Raw genomic sequence first — 17,790 nt, 5'->3', positions numbered from 1 at the left:
TCAGGTCGAGAACTTTTTCTCGCAGAGGAGTCGGGAGCAGACCTCTCGTTCGCAACGGGCTCATCACCAGAACCCCCTTCTCGAGAGCTGGTTTTCCTCCTCTCCTCCGACAGGTTTTCAGGAGTGCCGACGTCCTCCCCAACAACATCGACTAAGGTCGTATCAGCAGCATTCGTGCCGGAGGTAGAAGGACGGGGTTCTGCCTCAACAGACCTCTTAGTTTTCTCCTTTTGTCGTCCTTCTTCTTCTTTGCCTTCGAACCCTCGGAAGTCGCATCAAGGGAAGCAGACTCCTCGGGAGGAACCTCGTCGGACGCTCTCCCCTTAGTCTTTTTGCTCTTTTTCTTCTTCTCGGGACCTGAAGCAAAAGTCTCCGCTTCGACCTCTTCATCGACTACAATAGGGGCCCCCTCTCTGGAGGCTCCTTCTTTGGAGGCTCCTTCTCTGGAGGTTCCCCACCTTCAGAAGCACCGTCGCCTCCGGAGTTAGACAGTCCCTGAGGATCGACTGTAGTCGATTTCTTCGAGAGCAATTCCAACTTCCCTCTCAACAGGGCGCTTAGATCCGGGACTCCATCCATTTCTCTAGCTTTGTTGAGAAGTCTCTGTTGTTTGCGAGTAAACAAAGGAAGGCGCGACTTACGGGGACCGGGAACACAAGGAAGCGTCGACTCCCTATCAACTACAGAAGCAGAGAATCAACATGAAAATCGCAAAAAAAAAACCTCGAAAAGCCCCTAAAAGCAACCAGCAGGCTTACCTCTAGCGATCCTAGCTTGCTGGCGACGTATCCACTCTCGACTGAGATCCGGCCAACGAAGATGACTGTGCGCCACGATCATATTCGGGTGACGAACTGCAAATACAAGGATAAGAAGGGTTAGATCTAACGACTAAAACGAAACTCCAACAGACGAGTCTCTACCGAGTTGCTGGTTCCACAAAACGCGGTAGTCGTCCCCCGGCGGCTCTTCGAAAGCATGTTCATCAGATTTCACGAAAGAGTACGCGCGTTGCCAATCCTGCGTCTTATTTGGATGACCGGTCAAGACGTTGTAGTTCGAACGCATTTTCACCGAGAAGATCCCGTTTGGCTCCGCCTTCGTGAAAGTCAGCTCCTCAAAGACCCTCACGCTCATCGAAATGTCCATCTAAACTGCCATTACCATTAACATGACGGCTATTCGCAGCGACCCGTTCAAAAGTAGTGAGATGGCAATTTCTCGGCGGAATGCATAAGACGTCACCAACCGAGGGATCGGGAACCATAGCTTCGTATGATCCCCGAAATAGGACTCATACACGCACTGGTAACCAACCGGAGGCGACCAGGGACGCTGCTCAGGAGACGGGATGATGTAGGTAACGCCAGCACCGCCGTTCGCCCTTAACAGATCCCTCACGGTATGGTGAGAAGCACATGATCCAAACATATTCCCCCACAACTGAGCCCGCGGGTCGCGCAGCAGTCCTGGCGGCAGCGGAGCAAGCTCCTCGAAGATCCCACCAGGATGATAAATAGTTGGATGACAGTCTATCTGGTCGAAACGAACTCTCTTGCGAACCTGCCTCGAAGGCGTCGGGGACCGACCAGACACATCAGCGTCGCCACGTTCGGAACAAGTTGCAGCATCGCTTTGGTCTCCCCCTCTGTTCTCACTTCCGCTCACGTCGCTGCTCCCGACTTCAACGCGATCCGCGCCTTCATCACGAATCAGCCTATGGGCATCAGCGACCAAAAGACGCTGAGATAGAGTCATGTTTTCTGTGTCCCGAAGAGCATAGCGATGAATCAAGTCGAAATCATCCAGCGGGCTTCCGGTCGCTGACGCATCTCTGGTCGGACCCGGAGAATCTGCGATGTCCTTCCCTTTCTCCTCTCGCGACAATCGACTTCTCGGAGGCATGTTCCTTAATTCAGGGGACGACCACAACCGCCGAACGATACCAACGAGTCTATACGAAGCAAGACCTATCTAGAGAGAGAAAGTAAAAGTAGAGAGAAGGGAGAGAAAACAGAATACCTAAATCTGCAGAGAAGAATGACGAAAGCAAAGGAGAGAAACCTATTTATAACAAAAACGAATGGACGTTTTCCGAGCGCAATCATTAGGTCTACAAAGGCCTAAATGGGCCTCAAAGGCCGCCTAAATGCCCTGAAACTTACTCGCGACGGTTTGGTTTCTCGCTTGAACCGATTTTCAATCAGGTAGTCTGACCGGAATCAATTCCTGGTCTCGATCTAAACCGGTCCCCGGTTAACCAACAAAGCCGATCCCCGTCGTTTTACCAGAAATAATCTATCACCCAAGTAAACTGTATCTTATCATAAAGACAGAGAGGCAAGTAAGCGAGTCAAGACAAGCGCTACTCGGAGCGACCAGAGACACCTACAGAACATCATGCGACTAAAAGCACATACTGACGACTAAACTGGAAGGATTATCCCTTGCATTAGAGCCTGCTATCCGAATAAACCTGACCCACAAATTCACTGAGACCGCCACGTCGCTCACAAGTGAATTGGGGGGGGACTTATTGTAGGAGATGGATTACATCCCTCCACAAGGCTCATCGAATAACAGGCCCTAATCCAGAAAGTTGGATTAGTTTAGTCGGCTCGGCGGCTAAAGACGTCAGCTCGACCTTAGAATACTTTTAGCCGGTCGACTAAGCCGACCCGAAGAACCCGACTTGGAGGGAACTTTGCCTAGGCCCGTATACTCGGCCTCTCGCATCAAGGCCCAAAGAGGGACGAAATTAGGGCGTCAAGGCCACAAGACCTATAAAAGGGGAAAAGGAAGCAACAAGAATGGGACTTTTGGATTTTACACACTGAGCGGCTAGATCTAGGGTTTTAGTCATCTCTTTGATCTTGTTGCTTTGAGCTTTATGGACCGTCTTTCTCGCTTTTCTGTCACTCTTGTAACCCTTTTGGTTCGAATCTAATAAAACGTCTTTAGTCATCCCATTTGCGAGTTCTTTCAATCTAGTCGACTGAATCTCGTTCAAACATGTTACAACCTCAAATGTTGCGGCTTCGCGGAAACCAGTCATTATCGCAGTTGAAGGTGCGAGCGGTGGAACTTCTACTTTCAGAGGCATGCAAGTCATGACTATTAAGATGTGGATAGTAAGTAACTAAGTATATATGTTGGTGATATTATATATATATATATATATATATATATATGTATATAAATATATACTAATTAATAAATACTAGGTCCGCGCCTTGCGCAGAATCAACATTATATATACAAATTATTTTATGTATTAAATATTTTTACATATTATGAAATAATTAATATATATTAAATAATTAAAGTTCAGTAACTATTAAATACATAATTAAACGGGCAAATCTCCAAAATAGCACATTTCTAAGTTTATGTCACAAAAATAGCCTTCAAAAACTAAAATGACCAAAATAGCATTTTATGTTTTGAAAAATTTAATTTTTTTTTCTTTTTCAAAATTTGAAATCTTATCCCAAAACACCACTCCCCAACTCTAAACCCTAAAACCTAAACTCTAAACCCTAAACCCTAAACTTTAAACCCTAAATCCTAATTTCTAAACCCTAAATCCTAAACCTCACCTCTTAACTCTAAACCCTAAACCCTAAACCCCACCCCTAAACTCTAAACCCTAACCCTAAACCCTAAATCCTAAACCCCACCCCCTTAACTCTAAACCCTAATGTCTAAATTAATTTACCATTGGGGTATAAGTGTATATTTATCTCTTTTGATAAAACATTAAGTGCTATTTTAGTCATTTTTATTTGTAAAGGCTATATTTGTGACAAAAACTTTTTAGTGCTATCCTAGTCATTTTCTCTAATTATATTGGTGCGAACATATAAAACAATTTTATTAATCAAAAAAAAAATTATATTTGATAGGATATGTAATTAAATTTAAATGATACTAACATAGATAATATATTTTAGTATATTTTTAATATTAATGTCTATTAAATGATGATTTCTACTCATACAGTTTTTTTGATCATTTATATCTTTTATAGAAAAATTTAAATTACTGATAACAAAATTTTCATTGTGGGATTAATAGTTTTAGTAATTTATAATTTAAAAAAAAATAAGTTGTCAATGATCGTTCAAAACTTTTATCAAAAAAATTGTTCAAAGTAAATTTTGAAACTAAAATATTGTATTTTATATGGTTTATAGTTTAATTTAAAACGATATATATATTAATCTTAATAATTAATTAAATTAGACTTTTTACTTATATAATTTTTGTAATCATTTGTATTTAGTCATAACAAAATTTTTAAACCATGGATCATAAAATTTGAACGTGAGACTCTTAACAGTTTTAGTAATTTATAGCCAATTGTAAAAATTCAAAATATAACATATAAATAAAAATCTAAATTTTTATTATATGGTTATTGTGGTTGTTTAATTTATTTAATAGTTTAAAATTAAACAAATATGATAGAAGATACACTATTTTTTTATCAAATCTTTATTATTCAAAACCATTAATTGCTATATGTACTTTAGCCATATTAGGCAATTCCGTAAATTTTATTTAAGGAAATAATAAAGTACATTAATGATGAATTTATTGTTAGTTTAATAAAAAGCTTATTATATAATTAGATGGACCAACATATTTCTCTAATGATTCTAAAAATCATCATAATGATGACATGTGGCTACAAAAATAAGTTGTAATGCTTCTCAAATAATATATATGGGATTATCAAAACCTTGGGGTTTGGTGGCTTGGAATGATACTTGAGCACGATGTCCTAGAGCTGGTCAGAGAATGGTATGTAATCTTTTTAAACCGCCTACACAATCATGCATAACAGTGGAATGAGGCGGCAAGATCATCAAGCAAAATTTCGGCCAACATACAACAACCGAAATGGCACCAGATATCTATCTGACAGCGGGTTTGGGAAAACAGCGTATATGCGAAACCTGGAAATCACATTGTCTGAAAACATCTTTGAGCTGCTCCAAGACCTCTATGTAGGAGTTTTTCATCGAGATTATTACCGAGCAAAGAAGTAAAACATATCTGCATTTGGGGCCAACTTTTGTTATAGATGGCCTAAACAGCTCTCACTCGCGCGCAATCCATCTTAAGTGACACTCATCTCTTGTTTATTTCTCTTGCTATTTCTAGTAAGTTCTTTTGTTTGTGTGTGGTTTCTTTGTTGTATTTTGTTGAGGAGTTAATAGGGTACTTTGATACATGTAATGGGTTGTTCTAGTATGAACGTCTAGATATATATTTAACTCTCATATAATTGATTGTCTTAGTATGAACTTTAGATATATATTTAATTAACTCTCATGTAATGGTTTATTTTAGTATGAGCATCTAGATATAGTAAAAACTTTATAAACTTACTCGATACATTAATAAACATAATTAATTAATAAAATTTTCAGTTCTTAGTTGGGCCAATACAATGTATGACACAATTTGATAAATAATAAGATAATAATTTTGAAATTTTTATGAAAATATATGGCTTTACTATAAATTTTTTTTTTGTCAACAACATTACGGACTCATATTGACCATGTAAACCACGCTAGGAGATGTTGATCCATGTGAACGACGAAAGACGTTTGTGTCCTGACACTGCGTGCTAGGTTATCCGCCTTTGTATTTTGCCTTCTTGGTACATGAATAATCTCTGATCTTATGAAACTCTCTTTCAGACTCTTGATATCCTTCAAATAATTGCAAAAGGTGGTATGCTTCTGGGTTCGAAACCATCTTCGCCAATTGAGAACAATTCGTTGCAAACGTAACCTGAAATTGTCGTAAGTTTCTCATACATTCCATAGCCCATAGTAGCGCCTCCATCTCTGCATGTAATGGTGTTAGAGTGGCCCGTACATTCCTTGCTCCCATCAGTCCCTCAAATCCTTCTAACGTACTGAACTAACCCTGACCAGAGAAAATATCACCCTCTTTCCATGATCCATCTGTAAAACACCATCGTCCGGGAATTTACGGAAGAGTCGTAACCTGTATCTGAGTTCCCATTTTCTGTTCATTCAAAAGTTGTGCCTCTGCCCAGAGTGTAGATTCTGTTTCTGCCAATTTTAGAGTATCCCTAGGATCCATATCCAAATTACTAAAAACCTTATTGTTTCTTCCTTTCCAAATATACCATAGTATTCAAGCAAACTGATGATCCTCCATCTGTGGATCAACCCTTCAAAAAAGATGATCCATATTCGTAAAAAGAGAACTCGTTGGGAAAATGACTGGATTTGTTGGTATCTTTGAAAGAGCCCAAACCTGAAGGGCTGAAGGACAATCGAAAAACACATGGTTAATCGACTCCTCCTCCGCTCCACGTCTTGCACAACAAATCTCACCTTGCATCCCTCGCGCTTTCAGATTCTTCTTAACTGCTACACACCCTGATACCAATTGCCAAAGAAAATGTTTAATTTTTGGTGGACACCGGATTTTCCAACAAAATGCCTTCAGAGCATCAACTATTGGTCCCATCAATAAAGGTGGTCATTCTGTTGATTTTTGTTGGCTGGTCTCGGGCGAGTGGTTGGGAGCCAGGGATCATTCCATACAGATATCGAAGAACCTGTTCCCACCCGTTTGATTAGTCCTTTGCTTACCAGAGATCTAGCAGATACAATACTCCTCCAGCCATATGACGGAGAGTATGAACGGATCGGTTCAAGAGGTGAGGCATGCCTATAATACCTCCCCTTGAAAACTCGAGAGAATAAAGTGTTTGGCTTTTCTATCAGCCTCCATAACTGCTTACCAATCATTGCGCCCACCCGTTTGATTAGTCCTTTGCTTACCAGAGATCTAGCAGATACAATACTCCTCCAGCCATATGACGGAGAATATGAGCGGATCGGTTCAAGAGGTGAGGCATGCCTATAATACCTTCCCTTGAAAACTCGAGAGAATAAAGTGTTTGGCTTTTCTATCAGCCTCCATAACTGCTTACCAAGCATTGCAGTATTGAAATCAGTTATATCCTTAAAACCTAAGCCCCCGTCTTCCTTACTGACGGATACTTTGTCCCAAGATTTCCAATGCAGTCCTCTTGAACTACCCCCAGGACTCCACCAGAATTGTGCTACAGCACTCGTCAATTTTTTTGTGGTTGCCTTAGGTAAGCAATAACATGACATCGTATGGTTCGACGTAATCACTGATTTAATAATCACTTCCTTCCCTCCTTTTGTGAAAACTTAAAAGTCCAACCATTGACCCTATTATTTAGACGATCCTGCACAAAGCTGAAAACTTGAATCTTCGAACCGCCAAGATTTTCCGGTAATCCTAGATAAGATCCCATTCCCCCCAAATTCTGAATACCCAAAATATCTCTTAACTCCTGCCTGGCCGATTCTTCAATCTTATGTCCAAATTGAATCGAAGACTTTTCAAAATTTATCAGTTGCCCTGAAACCACCTCGTACTCCTTTAAAATCCTGAAAATAGTGTGACATTCTTCCGTTTGAGCTTTGCAGAAGAACAAACTATCATCCGCAAAAAATAGATGTGAAATCGATGGACATGCTCTGGCTACTTTAATTCCTGTTGATTGTTTCCCTCTCTCCGCCTTCCTGATATTTGCAATCAATGCCTCAGTACACATAATAAATAAATAAGGGGACAACGGATCTCCTTGTCGTAAACCTCTTTGTGGTACAATGAGCCCTTGTGGTTGTCCATTTAGGAGAATCCTATATTGAACCGAGGATATGCACTCCATCATTAATTTAATCCAATGCTGATGAAAACCCATCTTCTGTAGTAAAGCTTTAATAAATTCTCATTATATCCTATCGTACGCTTTATTTATATCCGTTTTAACTGCCATATACTTTCCTTGACATGCTTTATTTGTCCTTAATCCATGAAACATTTCCTGAGCTATAAGAATATTATCAGAGATCAAACGCCCTGCCACAAATGCCGATTGAGTCTCCGAGACGAGAGAGGGTAAATAGATTTTCAACCGTTGACACAAAACCTTCGATATTATTTTATACCCCACATTACATAAACTGATTGGTCGCAACTCTATCATCCTTGTAGGCCTTTCTGTCTTTGGAATCATACATATATTAGTAATGTTTAACCTTGCATCCATTTCTCCCGAGACCAGAAAATTATTCACCATCTCTACCAAATCATTCTTAATAATAAGCCATGAATGTTGAAAGAAAAGAGCTGTCGTACCGTCCGGTCATGGTGCTTTCTCTGGATGCATCATAAATAGAGCCTCTCTGACCTCATCCTCAGTCGCCATTCTCAATAACCATCGATTTATCTGAGGAGTAATCCCCGGTGTTATTTCCGAGAAAAAATCGTCAAACTCCGATGGAGATGTGGTACTAAAGAGTTCTTCAAAATAGTCTACTGCTACTTTTTCGACTCCATTATCCCTGTAACCCAATTTCTGGCTGCATCATGTAGTCCTACAATCCTATTACGTACTCTTCGTTGCTTAGTCAAAGCGTGGTAAAATTTTGTATTAAGATCCCCAGATGAATACCACATATTTCTGCTTTTTTGGTGCCAATACTCCTCTTCATCCTTATATGCCTCTTATAGCTTCCTGGATACTTCCGGTATGTCCTCCTGAGACCTAGTATCATCAGTTTGTACCTCTTCAAGGGCCTTCTGTAAATCTGAAATTTTTTCCTTTCCATAAGGTGGATTATTTTTCCGCCATTTTGCTATTTGGTGACGACAATTACTAATCTTTTCCACTATACCATTTCTGGTGCCTTCATTATATTCCGACCAACCCATTGTTATTGATTCCATTATACCGTCTTGGCCAACCCATCTCTTATCAAATCTAAATTGGCCTTTTCTCCGTATAACTTTATCATCGAAAAAAGCCACCAGAGGTCGATGATCAGATGCCACCATCCCTAAATCTTCAGTATGAGAACATGGAAATAAAGTATGTCATTCCTCATTTGCTAGTGCACGGTCTACGCGACATCTTACCATTACTGCCCATTTTCCTTTACCTCTTCTCCCTTGCCATGACAATTTGTTTCCCTTAGCCGGGAACTCCACTAATCCACTATTCCTAATCATATTGTTAAAAGGGACAAATGAATCCGCACTCCTGAGAGATCCACCCTCTTTTTCATGATTTCCTGTAATCTCATTCAAATCGCCAATAATGAACCACGGTTCCGATCTTGAAAGTCCATATCTAGTTAAGCGTTCCCACACTTGTTCCCTCAAATCTTTGACTGGATCCCCATACACAAAAGTCAAATAAACCGTTTTCCCCAGAGCCACTGCTTCCACGTCAATCATTCGATTACTCAAAGCTCTATATTGTATGAAAAGATGGGCTCAATCGCACCGTTGGACGGTCTCCATCCATATCTAAAATTCTGACACGTCTGTGCAGCTCTACACTCAAAAACCTCCAAAAGACACCAAAATCACCACTTTCCTCCAAATCGTCCCTGAACCTGTAAACACTCTAAATAGACTCTATATCGTAGTAAAGATATCTTAAAACACCTATATACCATAGTTAATAATGGGTGAAATCCATGGTATATCAACCATAAATAATTTCCAAGCGCACAAAGCATACACAGAGAAAAACACTATCCAAACCTGAAGTAGCAAATATGGCGAAAGAGAGAGCCACAAGAGACGTGATCAGCGATAAAAGATGTAACGAGATGAGAGAAAAAAAAGAAAAAAAGAGACAAAATAAAATCAACAAACCGTGGAGCCATCCTCGAGCTATGAAAAGGAGCATAGAAGTCAGATCACCAAAAACCCGATCTTGAAAACTAAGACGAGCAGAGACTATTGACGGTAAACCAGCGACGAGAAAACCAACATCAATGACAACTAAACTGTGACCCAGTCCAACGAGATGTAGTTTCTAACCTTAGCTAAAACCTAAGGAAAAAGAAGACCAATATTGACCGAAATAACATACAACGCCGTAAGAAACAACCGCACAACATAGAACTAATATGCATGATCTATAAAAATATATCAGATAATCTCACAAAAAAAAGAAGGTGAGGAAAAACAAGAGCATGAAGGTGAGTATTTTCCCGGTGGTGGTGAGAAGCACTGCACACCGAAGAGGTAAACGAAATACATAGATGGTGATGGCTCAAGTCAAAAAATGGGGGAGAGTGCAAAAAACACCTAAAAAGATAATACAAAATGTGAAAAATTAAAATATAATTATGACGCCGTTAATCTTAGAATCAACAAATGACTAAAAACAAAGTTATTGAAATTCAGTATTATATATACAACAATATATTATTAAAAAGACAAACACATAATATATTAACTTATTACCTATTACTACATAACATAATAAAACATCAAATAATGCTATTCAAAAATAAATACTGACCACATAATCACATCATCATAAAATCGTATTTAAGAACAATAAAACAATATTCCGTGCGAAACGCAGACAATCCCCTAGTTCATAAAAAAATTATTCTGCAAGAAATTCATTTCTCTAAGTATGGAAAAACTTGTAATAGTGAAGGTTCTGATGATAATTTGGATTTTGACTAATTATCAAATACACTTGGAACGTTTCCGGATCATGCTGAGTGATGATAAACCGATCATGGAATTACCAGCGCATATGCAAGAAAAGAGATAACCTGCAAAGACATTTAAGGAAAGGTTGGCTGTTTGGATAACGCAGATTCCAAGTATAGCAAGTTTTACTCGCCATTGTTGTGGGATTATAAGAAAGGAATGTCTCATCTGGAAGAATCATATTAAAAAAAAAAGTATTGCAAAGAAAATCGAACATTGATGGTAATCTTTGACCAAGTCAAATAACGAAACTAGTATTAGGATTCAAATTTGATGAAGAAATCCAAAAATCCTATAAAAAGGGATCTTGGATCTCATTTTTCACACAACCAATCAAAGCAAGAGGAAATTCTAGAGACAGATTTTGACAAAGGAGGATCGAGAAAGAAGGATCACATGAATTTTCGCCGGAAAACATAACAAAATCCAGAGTTTTCGATTTTTAAGATCAATCGAGGTGATGATGTAATTTATAGCAGTTTGATAAGTATTGTTTTGCCATTTTTATTCAGTAGGATTAAGATTATGCGTTATGTAAATCGTTTATAGAAATTTTGTTCTTCATTCTTATAAAGGAAATCTTCAAGAATCGAAAGATGTTATTCGTATTCTTAGGAAATGCATGATACATTTGGTGGATTGATAACTGAATTATGTTAGGATGTTTGTGTGAAAGTGATCATTTAATTTGAAGTACCTAAGTGATGAAATGTAGTATGCGTTTAAAGAAAAGAATAACTAAAATGTGTTAATTAAGCAAAATGGTTAAGTGAATTTTATTATGTGATGAACCTTCAGGTCGAAGTTTTGCTACGTGCTATGGTGGACCGACGGATCGCAGATTGGATACGGCCACAAATTTGGCTACACCCGTATATTTGGTTAGAGCCATAACTTGATTGTAGCTGCAAGTTGGCTTCAGCTGCATGTTTGGCTAGAGGCGCAAGTTCAATATGGCCACATGTTTGGTTAGCGCCTCAGGTTGATGGAACTTCGGATCGAAATGTTTATAAATGACTAAACAGCAGCTTTTATATTTTTCATCCAAATCTAAACATAATAAGTGAGATTCAGTCACAACTTTAGCTTTTGAGATTGTTTATCTTTTCCGAATCAGCAAGAACGTGGTAATAGAAAATAATATTATTGTCAAATGACTTAACTGGTAAACAATCACGGTTATCTTAACTCTTAAGCCTACACAAGAATAAGTGTGGGGATTTTATCCCAAACCGAAACCCTGACTTTAATCTGAAGCCAAAAAAATGAAATCGCATCTGAAGCATTATACAAAAATATCCTAACGGCACTTAAGAGTTTGATTGGGTACAATCCAAACCAAATCAAAATCCGAAATAGGATCCAAAAATATAGGAAATTAGTTAAATATGTTATTATTTAAGACATTGGTTATAATCTGATCTAAACCAAATTGAATCCGATCTGAAAATTAATAAAACCCAAATGAGAATTATAAGCATAATACCGAAAATCTGAAAATCTAAATCAACCGTACTGAATTCGATGGAGCCCCCAAATGCCCAGGTCTACACAAGAATGCGGTGACTCTTTAAACCACGATGTATCTTAGAGTTATAAATAACCATCGTCACGTTTATTGATTCCCACCGCTCATTTTAGCTGTGAATGACAGCCAAAACACGCTATTATCTTTTTTGAAATACGTTATTATCGATAAAAATATTTTAAAATGAAATATGAGTATTTTGATTTGTTATTAATGCTTTTGAACAAATCTATTTAAAATGGAAAAGACCAAAGCGTAAATGAAAAGTAAATACATCTTTATTATTTTAATATATGGATTCAACTCTCATATTTAGTCTAGTTTGATCTTAAAACCTTCAAATAAGAAAATTACTGTAACTTTTGTGTATATTTCTCTTTTAAGTTTTGTAATTTGAATATCACAATTAAATTTCTAAATTATTCCATATATGTTATGCAAATTTTTATCTTTATTATATAAATCTTATGTACATCATTTGAAATATTCTATTATCGATGTTATGAACTTGTTACATATGTTTTTTTTTCGTTCACTACCATTTTTACAAATTTCACAGACCAATGAAGAAATATATTTTCCTTCTCATTACACATTCAAATGTGGGGCGGATCCAATATTATTTTTGGTATGGACATATAACCATTTTAAATGCTTAGTTTGACCAAAGTTTTCCTTGATGGCATATGTGTATATTTACTTGTTTGGTCTCCCAGCTTTATGGACACCATAGGAAAATCTTTGTGAAAGCTTGATTAGTATCATAGTATATATATATATATATATAACGCGAAGAAGCCAAAAACACTTTAGTACAATCTTGTTTTAAAGATGGAAGCTTTGTAAGAAGAGTATAATGAAATAAATAGACATTATATTGAGTCAAAAATTCATTATCTTTTTAGATCGTGTACATGTATATGACAAAATATGGTAGAGCATGTGTACAATAAGTACAGAAGTGTACATGTGTATAATAGGTACAGAAGTGTACATGTGTACAATAGGTATTCTAATCTATATGTGTACATTAAAATAGTAGTGCACATGTGTATAATAATAACCAATAATTAGTCCAAGCTAACATGAAAACACACACTAATCATTATTATTGCATACAACAAGGGTTAAAAAAGCATATTTAGAAGTTTGGAGTCAATTAAAGAAGACAAATCTATATATTCAATAATTTATGGTCAAATTAAAAACATAACTAAACATCAATGACTTAAAGTGAAAATAAAAGAAATTGGATTTGGTGGAGATCAATCGTAAACATCTTCATCTTCGTTCTAACCTAGCTGCTAAAGTAAGGAGACAAGAACAGTCCCGAGTGATCGCGTTTGTTATTCACCACAAAACCAGTTGCTCTCGTGCCACGTCCATAAGAAGCTTCGCTACAGCCGCTATGAAGCATCACCACCGGAGTCGTCACTCTCACCGGAGGTAGGTAGAGTCGAATATCGTTGTTGTGTCAGAGCCACTGAAAAATCTCATCATCGTTGATGATTGTATCTGAGACAGTAGAGACTCTTCAGCAATTTCAATGACACCACCTAAATAAGAGAAACCGAAGAGCAAAAAAATGACTAAAATATCACCTAATTTGTTATAGAAATACATTGAAATTGCCAAATATGATTTTCTTCTCTTAGTAAAACAGGATCGTTTATTTGTTGGTGCTTGATAAACATTATCCCAATGAAAGTGTTGTTGTTGGTCGTTCATAATCAGAAGAAAAGGAAAACCAGATAACAAAGACAATAATTGAAGAAAATTTCTCTGAAATTTGTTTCTGAAGAATCAAATCCAATTTACAAAAAAAGGGAATTTGGGAGGAGGAAGATAACGATAAAAAAATGACTAAGAAAATAAGAAATAAGCTTAAATGACAAATAATCTGGGCTGTCCAAAATAAAAGGTAGTAAAGTGATCAAACGGCTGTGTTAATGACAAATAATACACTCCTAGGATGCTTCTCTGGTTGGAATGGGATAGATCCTTGCAAACAGAGAATCAAAGACTCAATCTGCTTCAAGGTTTGTGGAATGAATGGTGACACAAAGAGATGTGAGAGGTCTCCTTGATACTCCTAAGTGAATCCCTTGGATATGACACACCAAGACAATCACTCTTGTGGTTTTGTTAGATATGACACACTAACAAAGACTCAAGAACACTCAGATCTACAAGAAGACTTGCAGCCGTCAGAGAGAGACAAGAGTCTGAAAATAAAAGATTGGATAGTTCTATTAGGGTTTTCAGACACATATTTATAGAGAAGGCAAGGAACAGGCTCCTTGGTCTCTAAATGGGCCTTAAAAATAAACCTTATAAAACCTTATAAAAACCTTATAAAACCTTATAAGGGTTCTCAAGTCTGGCAGCTTAATTCTCAAGTCTAGCAGCCTAATTCTGCTTCATGTTAACAAATATAATTAATTAAAATAAAGTCTTGAACTGAGATCATCAAATGAGTGATAGGAAAGCAACATATGGCCTCATTAAAAACCTATCTTTGGAAAACCCAGTGGGACAAAACCAAAGATAGGGAAAAAGAGTACACATATGTTACTTGCTCATTTGATGTCTATCTTGGAGCTGAGATGACTTGAATTATGGCAAGTGTGTCTTGGTTGATCAAGCTTCTTCCAAGACTCTCTTCTTGCTTCAGTGATGTCTTAAGTAATCCTCCAATGTCTTCTTTGAGTTGCTTGTTTCTGGCTCTAGCATTGGACCTTCAGATATGGCTAGAGCTCCTCCATCAGCTGGATCATCCATGCTCTCATTATCTTCTTTGTTTGGCTGGTCCATGATCATATCATCCCCTCCCTCTTGAAAAGGATTTGTCATCAAATCTAGCTCATCTGCAACAAAAGTAGCCAAGTCAGTAACATTAACGTTGATAATCAGATTACACTTACCTTGCAAGCCTCTTTGATAGGCATTGTTGCTGACTGGATTTGTTTGGTAGAAGGAACTGATACATTGGGCTCTTCATACTCCTGATGCATTCCCCAAACCCGATTCACACACACTGAAACAAAACAAGTTAGCACATGCGAAGTTGTCATAAAGTAAGAGTCTTATCCCAAATTTGTTTCTGCTCGGTTTTGGATTGTAGGCTGCATCTGGAGGTGCTTCTGTGATGATGATAAAGCAAGTGATGTCCTGATGTCTCTCCAGGTTCACATATAGTTGCATAATGACCGAGCTTGGTTAGTCCGTGTTCTAATCGTCATACTCGGACCTATCCGTAGCTGGTCTGGATATGTTTCCGATGGCTTATGTTTGATCTAAATAGAATTCTTGAAAACATGATTAGTTACCTTAGCATGCTCACCTGGTCGCCATAGATAGGATTGAGATGTTACAAACTCAGAAAAATTCAAACAAAGCAAACACAGGTTCACCTGACTTGTAGAGCCCATAACTCTTTCTCCTGAGAAGCTTTGGACATGATTCCAATTCACTGTGAGCCCCTGATGAGTTAAGTTTCCATGGAAGTCAAGTTTGTTGCTTAATTCCTTCTGGTTGCTGAGATATGATCCTCGGACTGCTCCTATGTCAAAGCTGGCGGCTGGACAAATTATTAAAATTAAATTCAGACTGAGGTAAGAAAAGAGAACACTCTTGTCCTGTCTCAGAATTTTCCTTCTCCATAGATGTTTCGGTTTGGACTTCTTGAATTGGTGCAGCTGACTCTAGTTCTACATTTTTGAGTTCTGGTTTTGGACAAGACAAGTGTGTTATCATGTCAAAGAAAGTGTTGTAGACTAGAATGTCTGGTGCTGTGTTTCAATGGATGGACGTGCTGTGTTGGTCCTTTTGAGTTGCTTTTCCACATCCACCACCACTTGAGACAGCTTCTTTATGTCCTCCTCACTGAACCAGCTTGTTGTTTTGCTAGGTAAACCAATAACACTGGCTGGAATTGATCTTATACTGACTTGTTGTTTCTGAACTGAGTTTGCAGAGCATGGCTTTGTTTCAGACTGTTTTCGAAGCACTTCCTTGTTGTACTGTCTTGGAACATACTTATGACGCATCAAAGCCCTTAATTTAACCCAGGTTGTAACTGGTTCTTTTCCATAGTGTCTCCTAGACGACATAGTGTCTCCTAGATGACACCAATTGAGTCCACCAGATTGAAGCATAACCATAAAACTCAGCAGTAGCCATTTGAACCTTCTTTCTTTCAGCATAGTGTTGACAGTTAGATTTAAGACATTGGTTATAATCTGATCTAAACCAAATTGAATCCGATCTGAAAATTAATAAAACCCAAATGAGAATTATAAGCATAATACCGAAAATCTGAAAATCTAAATCAACCGTACTGAATTCGATGGAGCCCCCAAATGCCCAGGTCTACACAAGAATGCGGTGACTCTTTAAACCACGATGTATCTTAGAGTTATAAATAACCATCGTCACGTTTATTGATTCCCACCGCTCATTTTAGCTGTGAATGACAGCCAAAACACGCTATTATCTTTTTTGAAATACGTTATTATCGATAAAAATATTTTAAAATGAAATATGAGTATTTTGATTTGTTATTAATGCTTTTGAACAAATCTATTTAAAATGGAAAAGACCAAAGCGTAAATGAAAAGTAAATACATCTTTATTATTTTAATATATGGATTCAACTCTCATATTTAGTCTAGTTTGATCTTAAAACCTTCAAATAAGAAAATTACTGTAACTTTTGTGTATATTTCTCTTTTAAGTTTTGTAATTTGAATATCACAATTAAATTTCTAAATTATTCCATATATGTTATGCAAATTTTTATCTTTATTATATAAATCTTATGTACATCATTTGAAATATTCTATTATCGATGTTATGAACTTGTTACATATGTTTTTTTTTCGTTCACTACCATTTTTACAAATTTCACAGACCAATGAAGAAATATATTTTCCTTCTCATTACACATTCAAATGTGGGGCGGATCCAATATTATTTTTGGTATGGACATATAACCATTTTAAATGCTTAGTTTGACCAAAGTTTTCCTTGATGGCATATGTGTATATTTACTTGTTTGGTCTCCCAGCTTTATGGACACCATAGGAAAATCTTTGTGAAAGCTTGATTAGTATCATAGTATATATATATATATATATAACGCGAAGAAGCCAAAAACACTTTAGTACAATCTTGTTTTAAAGATGGAAGCTTTGTAAGAAGAGTATAATGAAATAAATAGACATTATATTGAGTCAAAAATTCATTATCTTTTTAGATCGTGTACATGTATATGACAAAATATGGTAGAGCATGTGTACAATAAGTACAGAAGTGTACATGTGTATAATAGGTACAGAAGTGTACATGTGTACAATAGGTATTCTAATCTATATGTGTACATTAAAATAGTAGTGCACATGTGTATAATAATAACCAATAATTAGTCCAAGCTAACATGAAAACACACACTAATCATTATTATTGCATACAACAAGGGTTAAAAAAGCATATTTAGAAGTTTGGAGTCAATTAAAGAAGACAAATCTATATATTCAATAATTTATGGTCAAATTAAAAACATAACTAAACATCAATGACTTAAAGTGAAAATAAAAGAAATTGGATTTGGTGGAGATCAATCGTAAACATCTTCATCTTCGTTC

At 37.1% G+C, this 17,790-nt stretch overlaps 1 long non-coding RNA gene across 1 annotated transcript; it reads right to left on the bottom strand.

Moving 5' to 3' along the window:
- Positions 1 to 13,249: 13,249 nt before the first annotated feature.
- Positions 13,250 to 14,539, bottom strand: LOC106319600. Its single transcript, XR_001265508.1, has 2 exons — positions 13,747 to 14,539; positions 13,250 to 13,660 (listed from the first exon to the last, which is right to left on the bottom strand). It is a non-coding gene; the product is annotated as an uncharacterized LOC106319600 (long non-coding RNA).
- Positions 14,540 to 17,790: the final 3,251 nt, after the last annotated feature.

This window comes from Brassica oleracea, unplaced genomic scaffold (assembly GCF_000695525.1).
Source record: "Brassica oleracea var. oleracea cultivar TO1000 unplaced genomic scaffold, BOL UnpScaffold00418, whole genome shotgun sequence".
NCBI lineage: Eukaryota > Viridiplantae > Streptophyta > Magnoliopsida > Brassicales > Brassicaceae > Brassica > Brassica oleracea.
Note: the sequence above shows the minus strand (reverse complement) of the source record. Positions and strands in the feature narration are given on the sequence as shown.